At 41.6% G+C, this 22891-nt stretch overlaps 1 protein-coding gene and 1 pseudogene across 3 annotated transcripts in view; one reads left to right on the top strand and one right to left on the bottom strand.

Moving 5' to 3' along the window:
- Window positions 1-22891, bottom strand: part of LOC144752497 (uncharacterized) — a 56177-nt pseudogene that overhangs the window by 31779 nt on the left and 1507 nt on the right.
- TMEM51 (transmembrane protein 51) overlaps window positions 13118-22891 on the top strand; it is a 188676-nt gene continuing 178902 nt past the window's right edge. The window contains exon 1 of one of the 3 annotated variants that reach the window (XM_078642791.1): window positions 13118-13569. The gene's annotated coding sequence lies outside the window, so the exon portion shown is untranslated. The remainder of the gene's footprint in view (window positions 13570-22891) is intronic. The other 2 variants (XM_078642792.1, XM_078642793.1) reach the window with 2 other exon arrangements.

The following is a 22891-nucleotide window of genomic DNA, read 5'->3' as shown; positions in this document are numbered from 1 at the left end:
ATTTTCAAATAGCGATTTTTTAGAAATCGCTATTTGAGAATTGCAAAAAGGAATGTATGTAAAAATCGTAATTTGTTAGCGATTTCTTAATATTCCTTAATTGTGATTAGCAAATTGCAAATTCCAGTTTAAGCAATATTTTCCCCAGGAGGCCCATAGGAATTAATGGGAAGTTATTCTCAATTTTTGATTCGCACTTTGAGAATCGCAAATTGAGAATAATTTCAAGCGTGCAAGGGTGTCATAAGGACACCCTAAAGCACCCCTGAAATTTACATGTGTGCGCATATGGCGCACATACATGCCCTAAGGGCATGGCATGTATGTGCGCCACATGGCACCTTCACAAATGGCAAAAAGTGCATTTGTGAAAGAAATCGGTGGTAATTTGCGATTTCTTAATGAGAAATCGCACAACTTGGGTGCTTCATACATAGCAATTAAGGAACCGCAATATGCGATTCCTTAAATGCTGACGCAAAATTATGGAATTGCAAATTTTACGATTCCTTAATTTTGCGATGTGATTTCAGTCATACATCGTATTTTCCTAATTTTTTGTTCCAAACGCTGCTTTTTTGCGAATCACAACGTTTGCGACTAAAAAAACGGATGATACATATGCCCCTTAATTTATAAATAAGTATTATTAATATGTTCTATATTATATAATAAGTAAAGTCTGTTGGATTTTAGTAAGTAGCTCGATTATGATATACTTGTAAATATAGTATTTATTTATTCCCCTTTTTTATTTTTTCAATGTTAGTTTCTATTACACTGCAATTCTCATTGTATAGGTACAATATTATATTAATGTAATGTGGAAATTTTTTTGTTTTGTCTATTGCCTTACCATGATATTTAAAAAATATTGAACAGAGGTTTTGTAGAACAGTCATTTTGCTGTGGGTAGCCACCTCCCAGAGAGTTCTAACTGTCTTGGCCCACAGATCTTAAACAGAAACACAACCTTGATTGACTTGCCTCTGGCCTAGATGATAAAACGTTGATGTTGTTGGAGGAAGTGGTCAGGAGATCGACCCTCCCTGGTGCTCCAATCCCTTGACAGATAGAATTTCCTGTAGAAGATTTTGTCATGGCCATCATTTATGGGTGCAGACGTGACCCTCAACTTGCTTCCTTGCGACTCCTGGCCTCAGGGGTGTAAGAGCAGTGTCAGAAACAGGAGCCATACAAAGCTGTAATGAGCCTTGTTTACTTTCTGTGCCTTTCAGCTACATCATGTGAAAGTGAAGCCATGAAAGGTATTACCAGTAGCTGGTTGTAAGGAAAGCTACAAACTTGCAAAACAATTATTTATTTGTGAAAGTGTAACCAACCGTAGTAAAAAAGAGTCTCTGTGACTCCTGCAGCCTCTGAGCACATGAAGGGAGCTAGAAATCAGAAGTACAGCAGAGGGGGAGAAGGGGGAAAAACTGTGAGGGAAATGAGGGAAAATAGGGACGGCAGAGCATTAAGAGGACACTAAAGAGAGAGAGGCGAGAGACTGAAAGATAGGTGTAGGGTAGAGAAGGTGTATGAGAGAGAGGGATTAAAAACATAAGAGAAATGCGACAGTTGTAAGAGAAATATAGACGTGCGAAAGAGAATGAGGCATGGGACAGTGATGGGTGATATACACATAGACAGGTGACAAAGAGACAGCCAAGAATCGGAGAGAGGGGGAAACTGCTGACATGGGATGACAGTATGAGAGATGTGATTTAGATAGAGGTAGATACGAAAGAGATTCTGAAGAGAGGCAGAAATAGAGGCGCAATAGATGTGAGAGAGAGAGGTGCAATAAAGCACAGGTTAGAAAGACAGCTGAGAGGGTGTGGAGGTAAACAGGTGAGAAAGTACAGATGAAAGAAGAGACACATTTGAGAGTGTGGTGATAAAGTGACAGAGAAGTTATATTGTTTATAGAGAGAGACAGAAAGGTAAAGTGGTCATAAGAAGACAGATACATGTTGGGAAAAAAACTGCTGAGGGGAAGGCAGGGAGGAGCAAAGGTGTGAGGTATGGACCAGATATTAAAGCAGGTGTGAAATAGACAGACAAGGTGTTATAAGAGAGGTGGAAGACAGGAGGAAAAGGTAAAAAAAGTGTAAGAACAGGTAAGAATGTCAGGTGAGACTGCTACAGCTATAGATTTGTAAACATGGCACCAAAGGTTTGTGCCCAACCACATCCAAGTGGCAGGGAATTGTACTATAGCCGAATGATGCCCAACGGAACAGGTTTTCTCACAGATTTTAAAATCCAGACAAACTATCATGCGCTCAATAGCTGATAAATGACAAACCGAGGCAGGAAGAGCATGCAATATTTATTCACAGCTAGGCTGAACATCTTCACCTTCAGAGCCGAGATCATTGATGAGGTTGTTTGAATCATAAACAACATGTACTGAACAACATGCCGTGATATCAATGAATTTCAAAAGGAACTGTCTCCATTCCTCATAGATGTAACTAACAACCTAATGTAGTTTAGTCACCATTCCAAACCAGTCAATACAAGCATCCCAGACAAGTTTTGTTCAAGGGCATTAAGAAAGGCTTGTTAATCGGTGCTCTTTTGCCCACGCATTGGCCTTCATTGTTTTTTTCTGCTGCACTGCTTCTTTTTGTTAATTTCGCAGCCAATCAGATTCAGTAATACTAGAAAAATTGAGCCTATCAGTGGACTTCTTTGTTGTTGTTCTTTGTTTTATTTTGCTCCTGCTCTCATGAAGACTAAGGGGCCCATTTCATGTCGGAAGGGATGTTGCTTACCAGGTTCCAGCTATACTGGGTGCACAAATGCAAACATTAAAAACAAACATGTTCTGTGAAATGTGCAGGCACAAGGCCTCGAATCATGCAACGTGACCTTGGACTTGGTTATTCCATGTCCAGCATGATTTCCCCAATTTCTGGCCCTGTAACTCGTGACTCCTTATAATTGGGGAGGACGGTGACTGAAGCCATTAACCCCCGCCAAGTAGCCCCACATCTCGTTACCTGGACAGCTTTCGATTTATTTTATTTTTTCCAAATATAACTGCAATAAAAAGTGCCACATTTCCTAAAGTCATTGCGTGAGGCCTAGCCCTACAGTATTTTCAAATGTGTTTCATTTTCGTAGAGCCACATTTTGCATTTTTCACCAAGAACCCTTTGTAAACATGAAAATCACTTTTACTTAGACCCACCACTTACGCCTTATAACTACGGCTCCTTTAGTAGCTATCAGTATTTACGTTTGGTTGTATCATGTGAGTTTCCGGTGCTTTTCTTTTGTAAAGGATGGTAAAGATTAGTCATGAGGAAAGGAGTGCAAAGGTATTAGTAAATATATAACTGTTGATGTCCTTTTAAACCCTTTATGTTTACTGCCCTCCTGATAGAGGGGAAGACACATTCAGATATAAGGAGATGGGTGAGAAAGACAGTTGAGCTAGAAGAGGAGACAGGAGGCATGAGAAACAGACAGCAACAGGTGAGAAAGGCAAGTGAGAGATGAAAAATGAAAAGAGCTGAAGAAAGGGTGACAGCGAGTCAAAGGTCACATGACATCACTTGATGTGTTGTCATTTGGGTCAAATGGGGTGATATTGTGGGAGCCGAGCCCTAATAATCTTTTGAACCCCAATATCTTGAGCATCCTAAAGTGTATCTTGCACAGTTGAGCTCCACATTCTCTTCTTGATCTATCGGCAAAATACTACCCTCTCTAAAATCCCAATATTTAGCAGAGTAAATTCAAAATAGAATTAAGACTATTCTAGAACTGAGTTCTAGATCACATTTAAGTTCACAAAAGATTTAATACAGAATCAATAATAAACAACACAGAAAATAATGCATTGATTGCCATGAAGGCTCCAGTACTGAATCACAAAGTCATAATAAAATCCCTAGTTAAGCAATTGAATCTATCCAGAATCTAAGAGTCAAACTCATAATAAAATGTACTGAAGCATCCTAAGAGAGGAAAAGAAAGTCTCCAAATAATCAGACAGAGTCTTGAGAGGAAAATGAAAAAATCACTGGACCCCTAAATGATGAGGGTTTTATACACAATCTATGCATAGCAATTAGCAAAAACTGTGAATTCAGGATGATATGATCATAGTTCTCACATTAATTAAATCATCATAACACTAACCCATTTCTTTAGGTAAGAGAAATCCCATGCTAGCTTCCTCTGTACCTACACTCCAGATATGTACAAAATAATATGGTGCAGAGAAAAAATATCAAGTAAAAAATATCGCACAAATATCGTGGGTTAGGAATATTCACAGACAAATTCTCATGGTCAAGAATATCGATTTTAGATAAGTAATATTGATTTAAAAAATATAGAAGTGTTTGATATCGTTTGCAAAAATATAGTTGTTAAAAATAATGATTTTTTTATTAATGTTATGTATTTTAGTATATATTTTAGTGTGTGATGGTTTTTTTTGTATAAACATTTTTGTATTTTTATTATATGTGTTAAAATGTTAGTAGTTGTTACTATTAGTAATGTTAGTAGTAGTTAGTAGTAGTAATTCCAACACTTTCCCTACTGTTGCACTCACTGGGTTGGGAATAGTAATTTTTAACCCTCCGCTATCCATCATTTTCCCTACTGTTGCACTCATTGGAGTAGTAATAGTAATTTTTACCCCTGCGCTATCCTTCACTTTCCTTACTGTTGCACTCATTGGAGTGGGAATAACAATATTTACCTCTCCGCTATCCAGCACTTTCCCTACTGTTGCACTCACTGGAGTGGGTATAATAATTTTCCCTCTCCGCTAACCAGCACTTTCCCTACTGTTGCACTCATTGGAGTGGGAATAGTAATTATTACCCCTCTGCTATCCAGCACTTTCCTTACTGGTTTTTTTTCTGTCCTCATTCGCCTTTAACCCTCTTGAGAGAAAACCAACCGCCATTCGTAGCCTTACTGATTGAGCTCAGGAGTCTTTGGCATTTTTATGTTGACTCAAGCAAGGGTACGTTTAGTAGGCAGGAAGAATGTCAAGGGGTGAGGTTAGGTTTTTTACTCCAACTCGGTCTTTACAGACCTGATGGACCATATCGATGGAGGGAGGATACAATATCCCAAGGAGTAACCAAGAAGAGGCATAATCATAGCACCCGGGAAAAAAAAAACCTGGTCTCTCTATCTCCACTGAATCAGTAAGTCCTAAAACGCGATTTTTTTCTTACTACAGGATCTAGCCATGTCCATCTTGGATACTTCATATAGTGAGGTCAGCCATTCTGAGTGGGTTGGTGCAACTGGATCCACCCAATACTTGCAGCTTTGTCTCCTAGCTATTAGGATTGCATAGAATAGTAAAGATCTAGTAGGTCCAGTGATGTTATCATTGAGGCCGAAGATAATTAGGTGTAGATTAATGTCTAATGATACTTTCAGGATGGATTCAAGAGTGTTCTTCACATTTTCCCAAAAGGGCCGGATGGAAGGACAATCCTTAAACATATGAACGCCTGATGCTTCAGGCATACCACATTTGTTGCATACTTTCCCTTTCAAAAATTTCAGTAACTTAAGAGGGGAAAAATACGCTCTATGGACCGTAAACACGTGATTCCGCTTCAACCAAGCAGGTTTAACTATTCTATGAAGGGTTTTAAATGAGTTCAGCCATACGAGATCACACTGTGTATCCATCTGCTCTCCCCATAGCTCATCTGCAAGTTTATAAACGCCATACACTTCCTCATCTATTGCCCAATACTACACTGAGACCTCCCTTTTACCCACCGGTCTCGCCACTAGCTGTTCCTCCAGTTTATTAACCTTCCCAAATGATGTATTATGACTAGCCTGGACTTGAACCTAGCTTTTCATCTGGATATACTTAAATCTGGAAAGGCCTGACCCTACTCTCTCACATAGATCTTCCCAGGAGAGAAAAGAACCATCATTCAACAGCTCTCCCCACGCTATGATCCCAGAATCTCTCACTGGTTTAATCAAACTATCCTGGAAGCATACGGGTGTACCTGGGGAGTCTATAGTGGCGCTAAATTTGAGAAGTAGTTGAGCCCCACTTAGTTTCTTATTATGGTCCAATTTTTTACCATCGAGTGGAGAACTTTCAGTTTAACTTTTTTTTTTTAAATGTGGTCTCCGAACTTAAACATAAAACCTTCCTCCGGTAACCCTGCCCCCCTTAACATAGCCCGAAACATCTCTCCTCCCCCTGTACTAGTGGGTATTTTCAACAGCATTCTTGAATGTGAGAGCTGAAATGCCCAGGCATAATATTGCAAGTCGGGCAGCGCCAATCCTCCCTTGTCCCTCTTCCGACTAAGCTTCTTCCATGCCAACCTGGTAGCTCTGTACTTCCAGATAAAGGAATTTACCTCTCGTAGACATTTTTCTATCTGATGTTTGTCAAAAAACAGCGGGATGGTATTAAAAAGAAATGTGAGCTTAGGCAGGATTGACATTTTTACTAAATTAATCCTCCTCTGCACTTTCCCTACTGTTGCACTCACTGGAGTGGAAATAGTAATGTTTACCCCTCCGCTATCCAACACTTTCCCAACTTTTGCACTCTTTGGAGTGGGAATAATAATTTTTGCCCCTCGGCTATCCAACACTTTCCCTACTGTTGCACTCACTGGAGTTGGAATAGTAAATTTCATTCTTTCGCTATCCAACATATACCATACTTTTACACTCACTGGAGTGGGAATAGTAATTTTTGCCCCTCGGCTATCCAACACTTTCCCTACTGTTGCACTCGCTGGTGTGGGAACAGTAATTTTGACCCCTCCGCTATCCCACATTTTCCCTACTGTTGCACTTACTGGAGTTGGAATAGTAAATTTAATTCTTCCCCTATCCAACATTTTTGCTACTTTTACGCTCACTGGAGTGGGAATAGTAATTTTTACCCCTCTGCTATCCAACATTCTCCCTACTGTTGCACTCACTGGAGTTGGAATAATAAATGTGATTATTTCGCTATCCAACATTTTCCTTACTGTTGTATTTATTGTATTGCAAAATGTACATTTTAATTTTGTTTTAATAGTTTAATGTTTTAATTAAATATAAATGTTTTTAATTTAACTTATTGATATATGTCTATATTTTATTTTTATATGATTTAAAAGTTTAAAATGATATAAAGATAATAGTTAATAAATTATTTTAAAGTAAATATATGCATATGTTTAAATTATTATTTTTTCGTGTTTATATTTTTTAATTAAGTTTCTTTTTTATATTGAGTTAAACTGTATATTAAATTTAATATATTCTGTTAAAGTATTATTTAATCTATATTATTTTATTTTATTTATCGTTTTTAATCAATATTTTTGATTCAATATTTTTGTACTTACCTCTTTAAATATAGGGAGTCGATATTTTTGTGCTCTATATAAATTGAAAATATTTTTACATCAATGTTTTTAGCATCGATATTCTAGCAGCGAACCAATAATATGAAACATTTCTCAAACATTAGCTCAAAGAATTATGTTGTTCTGTTCGCCTGCCTTGGAACTTCCAGTGGAAATCCTTCAGAATGATAAATCAGGTACACGATTGAAGGTTTCATTCACAATGCATTCTTTCTAATACATTTGTCCTTTTACGTCATAGTACTCTGAACTCCACCTAAACTGTAAAGAGGGAACACTTGCAGCGGATCACTAACTGGGAAGGGAAAATAAGCAGGAGCAAGCTGAACAGACCACCAGAAAAGGAAGGCATTTATGATAAATGGTGTCTTGCCCGAATATGTGGCATAACTATACTACATTAATAATCAGACTTCTAATTAAAATTTTCAAGTAGTTTTAAGTACAATATAATTAGTTCAGCAGTTACGACCATATACATCATTAAAATCACTAATTTGCACAAACAATTTGTCACCCAAAATTGCACATTTAAAAAAAAGTTTAGAATATTACTTCCACTACGGCACTACCCCCTGCATTTGGTGAATTGAATCCATGTATGCTTTGCCAATAGAGATGGCAGGGCATGACCTGTCATGAGGTAATCCATATGTGTCATCTGGGATCAGTGAGGGCTTGCTGTAGGACCAAAGGTCACAACTGTGTGCAAACAGATGAACTGTTATTTTCATCCTACGACTGCGTTACACAAAGGCGCATCATGTTTTATTACTGCGCAGTAGGGCATAAGGCTCTCGCAGGCATGTGGTTCTCCAAAAGCCTACCCGTGGCCAAAATAAAGGGGGGCTACGGCTTATTAAACAAGTCTATTGGGAGGCTGAAGCCTCGTGGCCAGGCCATCCCAAAATGGCTCCGTGGCCCACCCAAGGCCCATTCATGAGTAGAAAATGATTTTTAGTTTTTTTAGTTAATGAAACACATAACTCAGGGTGGGAAACGGCCACTACAACGAGGCCGTTTCAACTAAAACCATAACCACGCATGCATTACAACGCATGCGTGGTTACAACGACAGCCTTTACCACGCATACTTTTACTACGAAGTACGTAGTAAAGGCATGTGTGGTAAAGGGTACAAATAAAAAAAGGGGGGGTTGGGGGGGCTAGCCCCCCCCAAAAAAAAACACTAACCTTTAAAGAAGATGTGCAGGAAATCGGCGGCGCAGGGGAAGTAAACGGCCGTTTTTTTTTTTTTACGTATGACGTCACCACGGAAAAAACGTGGAGAAGGAAAAGCGTGAAAATAGTGTTCCGTTGTAACGCATGCGTGGTAAAGGCATGCGTTACAACGGAGTTCGTTGTAATATCATACAACCAAGTGCCTGAAGACAGGGGTATGGGTGACAGGAGGTGATTACTATTACAACACGTGTAAATAGAAGGAGTACGTGAGACAACCCCATATGCTACGACCCTAAGCTCCAGTGACACAGTAATTGAGAAAAGGAAAACGTTTTATGGAATAAACAGTGGGAAGGACTTTGCCATTTCAAGAAAGGTAAGAGAAAATGTGCATTCAAAGAGGAATTTATATATTAATAATGACATGTTTTATTTTCTGTCTGCTGTGGCACTATTTCTAACTATGGCCAGGGCAACAGGAACTATGCGGCTGGGGAAAATCAAATTATGCTGCAGGATTGACTAAATTATGTGGTATTAAAAGTAAATTATGCTGCGCAATGCGGCACATTTTGTGATAGAATTAAGTTAATAATTTTTACATTTTTATATTTAACACTGTCTTGGCAAAGGTTACCAGTCTAGCACCAAAATACAGCAATAGGCAACTGAAAGGTGATTAGTCAGCTTTTGTAAAGGGCCTTCCACTGGGCAGCAAAACGTGTCACTGCGCTTTTTGGACTTTTGATCTGTTTGAGCTATGAACAATTTTGTTGTTAAAGTTTGCAAATTATTCAGCAAATGATGGAATATGTGACATATGTGGCAAATACGTAATCATGCGGCATATACCCTGAAGCTGGGGAACTACTTAATTCCCGTGGCCCTGCTTATGGCACTATATTAAGAAAAAATAGCACTGACAATGGCAAAGATTTGACTCTCCTTAAATGAAAATACTTGCCAAGTTATACTAACATACCACAGATAGAGAATGGACAGGAGCAGTGTGAGTGCATATTAGGCACAGGAAAGCACTAGTAACAATTCCACTGCAGGACAGGCAATGTGCTTCAGCTCTCCTGACTATTCCCTATTTCCTGAGGTGCTCGTAGAAAGTGGAACTCGCTAAAATAAGTAGAAGGAACTTAAAGAACAAACACTACATTTTGGGGAACCAGTGATGGGAAATGGCCTAAACAACATAGGCTGAGCCACGCATGCTGTTCCCCCGCAAGCTGTACCACGATTGCCTTAACCACGCATGTGCCTTAACAACGCATATGCGTGGTTAACACCTTCGCCGCTGGGCTAATTCCCCTGCGGCGCTGAGGGGAGGGGGGGCGCGCGCAGCGCCACGGTGCTTGTGACGAGCTCGGCTCGTCAGGCTGCACGGTGGCGCTGTGTTCATGACGTGCTGAGCTCGTCATCTCCACGCCCGTTTTTCAGAACGCTCAGCCCCGCTGTGCTGTAGTTTTTAGGGTGGGGGACAATTGTTTGGGCTAAGGACACGGTGAGATAAGTGGGGCTGGAGTTCGGTCTTGGGGGTTGGAGGGGTAGTTTTTGGGATGGGGTAGGTTTTAGGACTCAGGAGTGGGTCAGGTAGTTTTTAGATTGGGGGACAGTTTTATGGCTAAGTGTAGTGGGAGTAGGGATACATTACAGGGCAGGGAGGAGGGTTGGGGTAATTTAGGGATGTAGGGGAAAGTTTTTATTGCTCAGGGCAGGGGACAGTTTTAGGCCTCAGGGCTGGTGGGGGGCTTCACGGAGGTAAGCTCAAGCCAGGGGGGCTGGGATTTTGGTCGTTTTTGGGATGTGGGGTTAATTTTTAGGGCTCAAGGCAGGCAGAAAAAGAACAGTTTATAGGGCAGGGAGCAGGGTCTGGGTTGTTTAGGGATGTAGGGGATAGTTTTTAGGGCTCAGGGCAGGGAGTCTGGGGTCGGGGTACTTCTTGGGGCTTGGGCTTAACTTTTAAAGCACAGGGTAGGGGGAGAAGGGACAGTTTACAGGGCAGGGTCGGGGTACTTTAGCAATTTAGGGGATAGTTTAGGTCTCAGGGAGGGGGGCTGGTGTCAGTGTAGTTTTTGAGGTGTGGGTTTAATTTTTAGGGGGCAGGGCAGGGGGGAAATGAACAGTTTACAGGGCAGGCATATGATCTGTAGCCCGATGCCCCTTCACCTGTCATGTCTTTGCCACAATAATGTGTGGTAAAGGCATGCATGCTAAAGACGCTGTTGGGGTAGAGACCGCGTAGTACAGGCATGTGTTGTTCAGGCATGCGTTGTACCATCATACAACCACCGATGATAGTGCATTTGTTCTCATCCAACCAATTCTCTCATTTTGTCCATTGAAAAGACAGAAATGGATTATAGTGAGGTCCGCTGTAATTATGCAATTCTGCAGTTACATCGTTTTACGCGTAATATGGATTAGTCACATCTGCCACATCATCCATCATCTGCATCATAATTTGGAGATTATAACAAAAATCCATCATACGTGGATCAAAGGTAACTAAAAAGCGGATACATGTTGATGCTCAGTCAGAGGTCCTTCGCAAAGGTTTACATGTCACCTTTCATCTGCTTACGGCAGTAGTTGTGTTTTAAATTGGTACACAGAGGGTAAAACCTTTTTCCAGACAGTGTTAACATGTAAAAAAATGACAAAAGAATAAAGTAATACTACCTCGCATTACACTGCAAAAATGTGGTCAACCTTAGTGGTAAGCTAAGAATCATAATCTCTCAGGACACTGATGTATACACAGCGATTGTTACACCCTATGCTAACCCTGTAACAGAATTGCTAATGCGTTCTTGTATAAAACATTAAGAAAACACGTTGAAATAAAAAAAAAATGTGGTCAACCTTGCTGCATAATTTGATTCTTTTATGTTGCATAATTCCAGTGGCCCCGACTATAGAGCTGCTATGACTGCTTGGGTCGTAAACCGATAAGAGAGACAAGGCTGAGACGAAGAGAGGGGAAGTTGGAGCAGAGGGACGGAAGGGAATTAGAAGGCGGCTGAGGCAAAAGGGAGGACAGTGAGCAATGGAGGATGGTGAGAGGGTTTGTAGGAGGGTGAGTCAGAAAGACAGAGGAGGGGCAAGGGTGAGAGGAGGGTGAGAAGAGGGGAGGGACAGAGAATAGGGGAAGGAAGAGAGAGAATAGGGGAAGAGAGAGAGAAGGGTGAGGAAGAGAGAGATGAGTGAGGTGAGAGAGAGAAGAATGTGGTGGAAACAGAAGGGTGAAGTGGAGCAAAAGTAAGCTGACGCACAGTGAGAAGATGGCTTGGTCAGGACAGAGACAAACTAGGATAAGGCAGAAAGAGAGAAGGCTGAGGTGAGTAAAATAGGAGGGTGAAGTAGTGAAATAAAAGGCCACAGACCGGAAACAGGTGAATAGGGTGTAGAGAGAATAGGTGGATGTGAAGAGAGTGAGGTGAAAGGAAGTAGAGGGGGAGGTGAGCAGGATAGCAAGGTGAAGAGGGTGAAGTCGGGATACAGGAAGGTGAAACAGAGAGAAAGGTTGGTGAGGTGGAGAGCAGGAGAGGCCTGTGCAGATAAGAGCGGTGGGGTCGGGTGGAGTGGGGGTGGTAGACAATAACAGGGGAAAATCCATTTAAAAAAAAAGGAAACCACCTACCTTGCGCTCGCCGCATCCCCGACAAGGGAAAATGTAATTTAAAAAAAAAAACACATTGTGGTGAGCGCAGGGGCAGTGGTGTTGGCTATTCAGTGAGAGCAAGGGAAGTGTTTTTCTTTTTTAAATTTAATTTTGCCTCGTTATCTGTCGACTTCCTCCCCACCCAACCGCTCTTACCTGCACGGTGCTCCTGGTGGGGAGAGCAGAACAAAAATGAAGGCCAAAGGTTCAAATCTCTATAAATATACAGTCTACACCAGTAGACAGAAGCCTGTAGTTGATACATTATGCAGCGAACACCTCTGCAAGACCATCCAGCGTGCCTAGACCCGGCTCTCAGCCACCTGGGAGTCTGGACACGCCCATTTATCTTTACGGCCCCACCCGTGCTTCTTCATGGCCCTCCAAGATCCCAAATCCTGGAACTGGGCCTGCTCGTGGCAGGTAACTCTGTAAGTAGTCAATGAGCACGGCCTATTTACACCATGAAACCTAGGTTAAAGGATTACTCTTCCCTCTGATAATCGATATCTCCTTCCTGAATATAGTATTAATATATTATTAATGTTAAAATTGTAGCTACCGCAATGTATGTAAAGTGACATATTTTTGGCACATCATCATCATGACACACCACCTTGGAAAGGTGAGCTTAACTGAAATATACTTCACGTCTGTACGTGCACTACAAACGGGGTCTGCCATAAAAAAAATTACTTCTCGCACGAATATCCGAAAAAACGTAAGAACGCCAGAGTCTGAGGGTGAAATGTGAAGTGTTTCGAGGTATTGCTTCTGGTCAGGCAGTCCTTGCCTGCCCTTCGTCCTGAGGCTCTCACGGCAGCGCGTGCCAGGTGTGGTGTTGATACGATAATACGAGGAACGCCCTTCGGTGTGCGCACACCACCGGTTTCACTTCCGAAACCCTCGGCCCGGCTGACAGACCTAGGGAAGGCTGGGCGTGCCTCGGTTTCCGGGTATTGGCGTCGGGGCTGGACCAGTGCTCCCGGCGCAGGTGAGGCACCAGAGTCACCGGGCGGTGTGAGCTGAGGCCGCTGCTGGAGCTCTGACCGCAGCCCGACTATGGGGAGTCACAGAGGGAGGGAACGCGTACAAACGGCGGGAAGTAGGACTGTGGACGTGAAGTGATCGAGTGGGCGGAGTGGCCGGGCCCAGAGCCTCACCTCTGGCACACCTAGAGCACAAACACGCTCGCCTCGTCGGAGCAGAGTCTGCTCCCTGCCCGCCCCCACCGGTGGGTCTCACGGAAGGTACCATCTCCCCTTCATCGAGGAGCCTCGGCAAGGAAGCTGCCCTGTAGCAAGAATCCCCAAAAATGTAAGTTTCCGTGTTTCAGGAGGAAGTTGAACAAGTGAACTTCATTGGATGCCGGTCTCATTTTTTTTTTCTGTTGGTTTGTGAGCGCTGTATATAGAATGGGCGAAGTACATTGGCCTTGGGCGAAGTAGCATGTGCTGAATGTATATTTGAGACCCCGGGCCCCTCCCCCCGAGGCTCTTGTGCTATCGATGGCCTCGTGAGAATGTACTGACATTAAAATGCTGGACCAACTTGAACTTTACATTGAAATGCCTTAAGATGCATGAGTGAATTTAACTGAGAACAATTGACTGTACGATAAACGAAATCATTTGAGTTGTTCAATTTTCGAGTTGTTAAGACCAAACGAGGTATGGGTAAAAGTTTTTCATATGGTGTTTGCAGCCATTAGAATTAGCACCTACGTTTTTTGCACAAGTGTTCAACTTTCGATTTGTCATCCATTTAACATTGGCTTGTAGCTGGCGGTAAGAACACGCATGATAATTTGATTGGCAAAAACAGGAACAAAGTAGCGTTTCTACACTTTTTCGTTCCTGTTTACCCTGGTTTGTAAATTGGACAAAAAAATACTAGAGCCCACTGCAAAGCTGACATGCGAAATCGCGTGTTTACACACCGTCGTACTTGTTGGGTCTGAGTGATCTGTTAGTATTTCGATATCCTGCTACCATACTGTAGCTTCCCAGGTTATGTGATGAGTTATGCAAATGCCTTTCTGACGCTGGTGCACTTTTGAAGTCTAGGAAGAGTGTTCTGTGGAGGATAGAGACGAAACAATCATTTCAAAATCAAAACTGTGTTTTCGCAACATCCAACAAGGCTCGCCAGTCCGCTGCAGGGCGTGTTGTTGAGTCTCCTTCCAGTCAGTTTCAGAGAAAATAACTCATCAGGTGCGTCCTTAGTAAAGGTATCAGTAAGGGTGCATGAAGGACTTTACTTTGTATTACAGTCTTAAGTCTTGCAGAATCCCTAAACGTAATTGCCTCCGCGCGCTTCTCCTTTCACGTTATAACAACGCATAACCCATTCAATATGGGGTACTACGAGGTGGGGCAACCCCCAAATCCTCCACTTTTTAGGTCTAGTCAGACAAGACTTTTTCATTTTACTAAAATGATATGTATAATGTCCTTTTTTTTATAGGAGCTTTCAGCAGCCCTCTATATCTATTGCTCTGTTATTGTAATTCACCTTTCTTACGACCTCCACAGCATACATCTTGGGGCAGTGGGCCAGCCCACTTCAGCCATTACCCACTTTTAGGGTGAATGTCTTCTATCTGCTATTTCGTAAGGAGATCATCCATACACAAAGTAGTTATTTTTAGTGCCAGGAACTACTGTGGCAATATGTGCTTTTTGATGCTAAAAATATTTTGTATTTTAGCTTGTGTGTTTTGTTTAATTATATATAAATAAGTGGACGGGACTTTCCACAGCAATAACGTTTAGCACAAGCCATGACCAACTTGGAGGATTTTACCTGAGTCTTCCCATCTATAAATCCACCCTTGTTAAATGTCTTGCACATAAGATGGTTAGATGGTGATGAAGGTTTCATAGACGCTGACTGAAGGGTGGTTTAATGAGCCTTCTCTGGATTGAAGGAGAGGGTAGGCCATTGTGTTGTTATGGTGAGCAGAGGCACATCGAATAAACCACCTGCTCTGTTTCAAATCAGAAGTATGTGTTCGATGCGATATCCCCTTCCAGGAATTAACCAGATTGGGACATTTGAAAAGGGAAAGAGGAACATGGCGGGCTATCCCGATAAAATGCAGTACCACGTTTGTGGCAAGTATGATTTGATTTAAGCATGCCGTACTGTTTTTGGGTTTCACCTGCGCACATCCTAAGTATGGGTCAGAGATTATCTATTCCGCCCAATAGGTGAACAGGCATATTTGTGGAAAAACAAAACCCCCCCTAGGAGCTGCCCTGGTGGGCCCTCTGAATAAAGATAATGATGGTGAGTAACTCCTTAAAATACATTTACAGAACTACTACTGTATGAGAGATTGAGCCTCAGCTTTCATTCTGTTCTTTGTAGTTTTATTTATTACGTGGCAACAGTGGCTAGCTACTTTATTTTACAGCTCCTGGGAACGCACAGTACTTGACAAGGATGCTGTTTTAATAAACTCTGTATGATCACAAACATAGTGGCACCTCTGATAGCTCTCTATAAATGTTTGCCTGCAGTGCTTAGTTTGTTGAAGAATAAGTGATGGTGTCCAAAGCTTTGCCCAGAATCCCGCGGCTGCCAGCCGCACACCGAATATCAAGGCTGCATAGTCTGGAATCAACCTCATGCCTCTTTAACCTGCCCCTTTATCTCTCTTTTGCAGGTTTCTGCTTTCTCTCTGTATGACTCTTTCCCCCTCTTTCTTGTTCTTTCTCCATTGTGATTTTTCGCTCTCGGGAAATATTGGATGAAGAAAAATAAATGCCAGTACCCAAAAAATTGTGCATTTGGCCCCCTCTGCAGCCAGTGGCCCAAATTAAGCACTGCTTGCTTGGATGACTGGTCATGGCATCTTCTGGAGAATACTTGGAGGTATTCTAGTGCCATCAACTTGGCAGCTTCTGAAGGTATGGAAAAACTCCTGGTTGTTGCCACTCAGAACAAGATAATGTTTGGCTTTTTGTCTCCTTCAAGAAAGGGCATACTACTCCCAGATTCAACAGAAAGAAAAGCTTGGTCTACCCTCAGGGCGAAACAGTTGCATTCATTTTTTAATGTTTAAGCAATTTAAATTTCACCTACCACACGAGTATCAATCGTAGTTTCTTGGATTCACCACCACTTTTGTCCCCTCTCATCTTTGTTAATTCCTGGTTTGTACAGAGCTCTCAGGACTTTAGGTTCTTGTCCACACAAGCAGTGGGGCTGGAAAATCACGTCAGAGGGGGCTGTCTGCTGGCATCTTATATCAGGGCATGTGTCAGAGGCTGCTACGCCTAGGTGTCAGCACAATGGATAACAGCAGGCTCAGAAGAACTGTACAACTGTGTTTCATTGAAGAGAAGGGGGATTTTCATTAGCATGCTAGGAGTTTCCACCCACTTCCCATTTCCCGCTATGGGTGGTGATTTATTCCCAGGCAGATGGATTGGATTGTGTCTTTTTTTGTCCTCCCTGAGCGTTTTTGGTGCTCGACGTTGGCTCAGTTGGAAAATTGATGTATCATAACATGGCAGCTCCCAATCATACTGACTAGGAGCTATGTTGCCTTCTGTAAGCATTGCTAATTGCACCAATTCTGTGACTTCATTAAAATCTCATTTTCTTTGGGATTTGAAGGAGCCTGCTGGTGACCAGAGTCCTTTTAGGCCTTTTTTACAGATGTGCTGCAATTCCGCGTTGGACTGATGATAGAAGTTACTGGTCAGATAGTGTATTACAAACACTGTGAGGAAACTGCTTTTCCTGTACATTTTCTGGGAGTTTTACATGTTGAAAGCAGGAAAAGGGGATGTGAAAGTAGGCCTACTGAGGGGGAAACCTTTATGAATCGGTGCTGAAATCTAGATCGTTATTCCCCATTTCCAAGTGCACAACATTTAATAGATTGGTACCAGTTTGTGAGATCCGCGTTCCTCTAATCTGGGCCAAAAGCCTTCCTCGAAGTGCTTAGGTGGGTGTTAAATCGAGAAGCCTATCTTGAGCACTTTACAAGGGTCATCTTCAGGTCTCGGCATTCTACAATGAAGTCTTATGGGATGTACTGTGTGGTCTTGCATGATTGAATATTTCTTCCTTGATGAAGCCATGCCTGATTGTTCTCTACCTTCTTTAGGGGGACTTTTTGTATGGTCTGTGTAAACGTTTACATCAATTGGGCATTTTTCAAACCGTCTTTGGAGGAATGTTCTTTCCTCCTGATTTTGAACCACTTCATGTTGAGGCCTAAGTTTTAACCATTCCCATCTCTTTGGGGTTGTGTGACACTGTTGGACTTCAGGGCCATCTGTTGGTCTGATGACTTAACTCAAAATATTTGAAGAGTTTGCGAGGCTTTGTGGCACCTGTTGCAGTAAGCAATCAGGAGACCTGTAGGGACTTTACATTTTAAGGAACAGTGGTCTTCCTGGATGCAGGTTTTCTGCAGCATTGGTTTCTCTCATCGCTGTTTTGGGGTGCCAACTCAAGCTGTCCAGGAGGAATGATTTTAATCTTTTTGTGACCTAAGTGTGACACTTTTTTTCCTGGATTAATGAAATCGGAGCTGTTGATGGACATGACAACCTGTTGATCTCCTCTGGAGAAGGAGGCCAAGAGTGTGCTTTTCCCATTGGTAACTCACCTGTTTGAGCCCATTCAACATTGCCCTTGCATATTACTGGGTTGTATCCCTTTACGAATAGGTGTTCAGGGTCGTTTTTGGAGGGCGTGGGCCTGTTTGTACAGTACTAATTTGTATAGTCCATGGAGGGCGAACAGGGGCATTGACTCGTCCTCTGTTCTACATGTGCTACAGGCGGTGAACTTGAAAATGTTGTGTGTGTTGCATTGATATCCAGGTATAATGTAGTGACTGTCAACCATGTAATGTAGTGCAGTGTCTTATGGTTTGGTAACTGTCTTGGTATTTTATTCCTTTGTGAATGTGTCTTGAAGGTGATACGGTTTTGGTATACCTCAACAGAATGTATGGGGATGAGGAATAGCAACATGGAGGCAATGCCTTGACTGCTCAGGCCATCGTTACAAGCAGAGGGTTAAATTCGGATCCCTGAGTGAACAGAAGTTTGCGCATGGATTGCGTTCTGAGTTGTGTGTTTATCAAATGCCCTCTGATTTCTATAGTACATTTTGGCAGGTCAAACCTTCGGAAATTGATCATCGGGAAAGGCCCAGAATAAGGCAAAGCGGTCAAACCTTCGGAAATTGATAATCAGAAAAGGCCCAGAATAAGGTAAAACGTGCAGAATTAAATTCCGACCCTGCAAGCAATTTCTCTTTTGCAAGTTGATAACTTTAGAGCAGGAGAAATTTACCAGGTAGTAAATACCTCACTTCGAAGTAATCGTATGTATTGGGGTGGCAAATACCGCACAACTTGGAATCAGCCCTTAGTGGTCATTTTTCTTATTGTCATTAGGCCTAGACTTCTTTGTTACATCTCCTATCTGGGAGGGATCTTGCTCTTTGAATAAATTGGTGCTCGAGTATGCTGAGAACGTTTCTGGGATTGCTTGCCCCTCTTATGGCACCAGTATGAGGTTGGAGAGGGGCGAGGGCATGCACCAAAAATAGTGCTATAAAACCATATAGCTGAAGCTCATTCTTTGGAGGTAAAATAGACTGTATTCATGAACTCCAGTGATCCATAGAGATCACCTGGTTTCCAGGTCTGAAATGATTAGCTAAACAGCACTCGAAGACGTTTGCGTTTTCCAATTGTAAATACAAAACTTGAATCATCAGAATGTACAATAAAATTAGAAAGAACCGCTCACATCTGATGCAGAACAACTTGGATCCCTCCTAGCATTAGAATGTTGATGATATATGTGTGAGGGTGTTCACTTCCCTTTTCTTTAGTAATTCCCTTTTGTCATAGAACATGTTTTTCTACATGTATTGCAAAATAACAGAGCCTCAAATGAAACACATGAACTAAGACCATGACCACCACAATTTAATTGGAAAAGATGTCTGATTCTGAAGTTGAAGGACAGCGGCTTAGGTTTTAGGTTAGTGTTGTAGTGTTTGTGTAGTGTTTTAGGGTTTAGGGTAATGTTGATGTAGTATTTTTGTGTAGTGTTTTAGGGTTTAGGGTAGTGTTTGTGTAGTGGTTTAGGGTAGTGTTTTAGGGTGTTGTAGTTTTTGTGTGGTGTTAGGGTTTAAGGTAGTGTTGTAGTGTCTGTGTAGGGTTTAGGGTAGTGTAGTGTTTTAGGGTAGTTAGTGTTTGTGTAGTGGGTTAGGGTGGTGTAGTGGTTTAGGGTAGTGCTTGTGTAGTGTTTTAGGGTAGAGTTGTAGTGTTTTAGGGTAGAGTTGTAGTGTTTTAGGGTAGTGTTGTAGTGTGTTAGGGTTTAGGGTAGTGTTAGTGTAGTGTCGGGGATTGTGCAGGGTAGTGTAGTGTTATTGTAGGGATTGCACTGGGGGTCAGGGAGGGTTGTGTAGGGGTACTATATTAGTGTTTAGGGTAGAGTCACTTACCTTGCAAACTTTTACCACGACTATAGCTTTACCATGCATGCCTTTGTGTTGTAATGGCATGCGTGGTAAAAGCATAGTCGTGGTAAAAGTTTGCTATGTAATGGCATGTCGTTGTCATTGACATCGCGTAGTAATACCCGCGTTGTAATGGCGCGCATGGTATTGGTATGCGATGTAATGACATACATCCTGATTAGGCACGTTTTGCTGATTTGCATTACACTTGATTTAAGATTCTTGATTACAGTATTGCTAAAATGGCTAATTGTACTTCATTTAAAAAAAAAAAATGTAAGCTCAGATGTTTCTAGGATTATTGCCTTGCCTTTTTTTGGCCTCAACTAGAGGTTTGTATAGTGCTGAAACATGTGCAAACGGAATTTTATCACTGCATCACTTGGAGTGCTATTGTTGCGTGCCATCATGAGTCTGTGTTAAGACCTGGTTGAGAGTCAAGGTCACCCCTAACAGAGTGACGTTGCAAAAGATCTGGACAAACCAAGGGTTGAAACGCAAATGCACATTGGTTGGCTCCCCTACTATTTTATCTTTATCTGGTGGATTTAAACGCTGCCCCAACAGGAGGGAGCCCGTTTCCACCTAAGTTTGCAGTTGTTCATTTTCAGTGTCTTCAATGTCTAGACAACACATTTTATTCGACCACACTGCTATTGGTCTGCAGATGATTGAACGCTATGTCTCTTTACTGCAACAAAAACAAGGTCTCCATCAACAAATATAATGGTGTTGGGAGGAAGACTGTCAAGTAACTAAATTTTTCTTTGGCCAGGTGCACAGATTCAACAGGTACCCAGCTTGAAATATCTTGCCATCCCGTTCGATCAGCGTGACTCTCCCCATACGCAACTTGAAGCAATGAAAGGAATATCTGTTGTAATGATCATCAGCTCTTCGAAGTTGCAAAAAAAAATGACAGGTCCTGACCGCAATGCAATTTGCCGAAGCTATTGATGCCAAATGTATTCCAACTCTGTCATATGGTTCTTAAATCTTTAAAGACAGTTCATGCTCTTAGCTGGACATGGCCCAGTGCCACTGCTACAGAAGACTATTTCTGTTGTCGGATGCCACCCAGTCATTTCAAATTTGCCTAGAATTCAACTTAAGCAGCAAGTGACCATGGGGATAACAGAATTCTTAAATTATTATATTAAGCTCAAGGTTTCATCGCCTGTTTCATTGAGGTAGCTAATATGGTCAAGTGTGAAGGATGGTAAGCATGCATTGAGAGAATATGCATTTAATTCAAACAATGCCGTGGGTACTCGAGACATTATATACCTGAACCTTCCACCAAAACTATGTGCTAAGTTATTCACAAAAAATGCAAGTTTGAAATCCACGGACTATGAGGACAGGAGCTTTCAGCAAAGGCCCATGCAAAATTGTGTGTGGCCCTCTACCAGTCCAAAGGAGGGCCACTCATTTATCTAGCCATATGAGCCCTGAAATTAAAAAGATCTAGTCGGGCTAAGATGCGATATTATACCTCTAAAATCCTACAAATACGGACGACGGAAAGGGACAGAGGCAGTACTGTGGACTGGGTGATTAGAAACTTGAATCACTGCTGCATGTAGTTTGTACCTGTAGCAAACGGAAGGACTTAAGGCAATTTTGGCAAGTCCCAGTATTTCGATAACAAGGAATTTGGCAATGGCAAATTGCTATAGAAACATGTCTTAAGTGGGTTCTACGTCCAGTTAACTGCTAGAATTTTTACATTTCTGAAAGGCGCTCATAAAGTTCTGAATAAGAATGATTTTTCTAAGAATTTCAAAAGCACGTGAGGTTGTGATTTAAGTAATTTTCTCCTTACTGTCCAACACCCAAATGGCGGGGTTCCTCCAGATGAGACTTTGCACCTTGCATCGATCTTTTGTACTTTAAACTGTCTTTTGGCAAATAGTCAGTCGCCCAGCATGAATGACTTAATGGTAAATGTTTAATGTGATAGATCCATATAGTGCTATGTACTTTATGCACCCGTAATATGAGCGCATTGCACAGATCTATTGCTCTTTAAACAGTTCTTGACAATTTGTACACCCGTAATATGAGTCTATTGCACTTGGCGTAGACCCATTATATTTTAAAGAGTTTCTGGAAAGCAGTTCGGGGTACAGGATGGGTGAATTTATTGTAATTGTTTAGGGTAATCGCCTCAGTCAGCACCATTCATTTTATGCGCCGCAATCGAGCAGATGTTGAACTATTTTTGATATTGAATTAAATTAGGTGAAACATTTTATCAAGCCCTATTTTAAGAAAAAGCCTGTGATATTTTGAAGATTTTATCTTAAAACTTTTATGGTTTAAAAAACTAAAAACAAAAAAATTATATTACTTACTACTTGAAGTTCTAATTGAGTGTTTAGGTTTTTTTTTCCACACCAGCTTTTGGCTAATTCTAAAGTGTGCAGGACAACAACAATACAGGAATGATTCACACAAAACAGCATGCTTTATTTCCAATGTTTAAGAAAAACCCGGGAGTCTACCCAGTAGAACCCAGTGCACTGCTCAAAACACTCGACGGAGTGTCATCAATCTTTTGGGAAAGTAATCTAATTTCAAGTGACACTTTAAGCGAAAACTGATACAACATAAACATCAAATGTACAAAATGTCATAGAAAATGAATCTTCTGGAATCTTCAACTGATGATCCAATTCTTGTTTAATAGTTCATAGTTTGTTGCGATTTTCACAAAATCCATGCCAATGGTATCGTTAATTCAGAAACAAATTCCAATGCATTTCGGGCTATCAAAAGCGCCCTTCATCAGGGGAATCTACAAATGATAATTAAACAACTTTACAATTATGGAATTGCAGCGAAACTTTTGGGTTCAAGCAATCATATCAGGAAAACAACCATAACTGGAGAACGAAATGAAAAAGGTGCAAAATATATCACATTGAGCATTCAAAAGGTGAAAAAAGTACCAAACCACCATCAGTCCCGACTCGGAAACGACAAAGAGCATCAAATAATGTGCACTGGTAACACAGGGAAACCACAGTGTGAAAGTGAACAAAGGTCCGTGCAAAAAAAGAGGATGAAAACGTAACAAACGCGCGAAGAGGACGTGACTGGCAAGTGAAAAAAAGATAACAAATAAAGCTTA

This window comes from Lissotriton helveticus, chromosome 5_1 (genome assembly GCF_964261635.1).
Source record: "Lissotriton helveticus chromosome 5_1, aLisHel1.1, whole genome shotgun sequence".
Lineage (NCBI taxonomy): Eukaryota > Metazoa > Chordata > Amphibia > Caudata > Salamandridae > Lissotriton > Lissotriton helveticus.
Note: the sequence above shows the minus strand (reverse complement) of the source record. Positions and strands in the feature narration are given on the sequence as shown.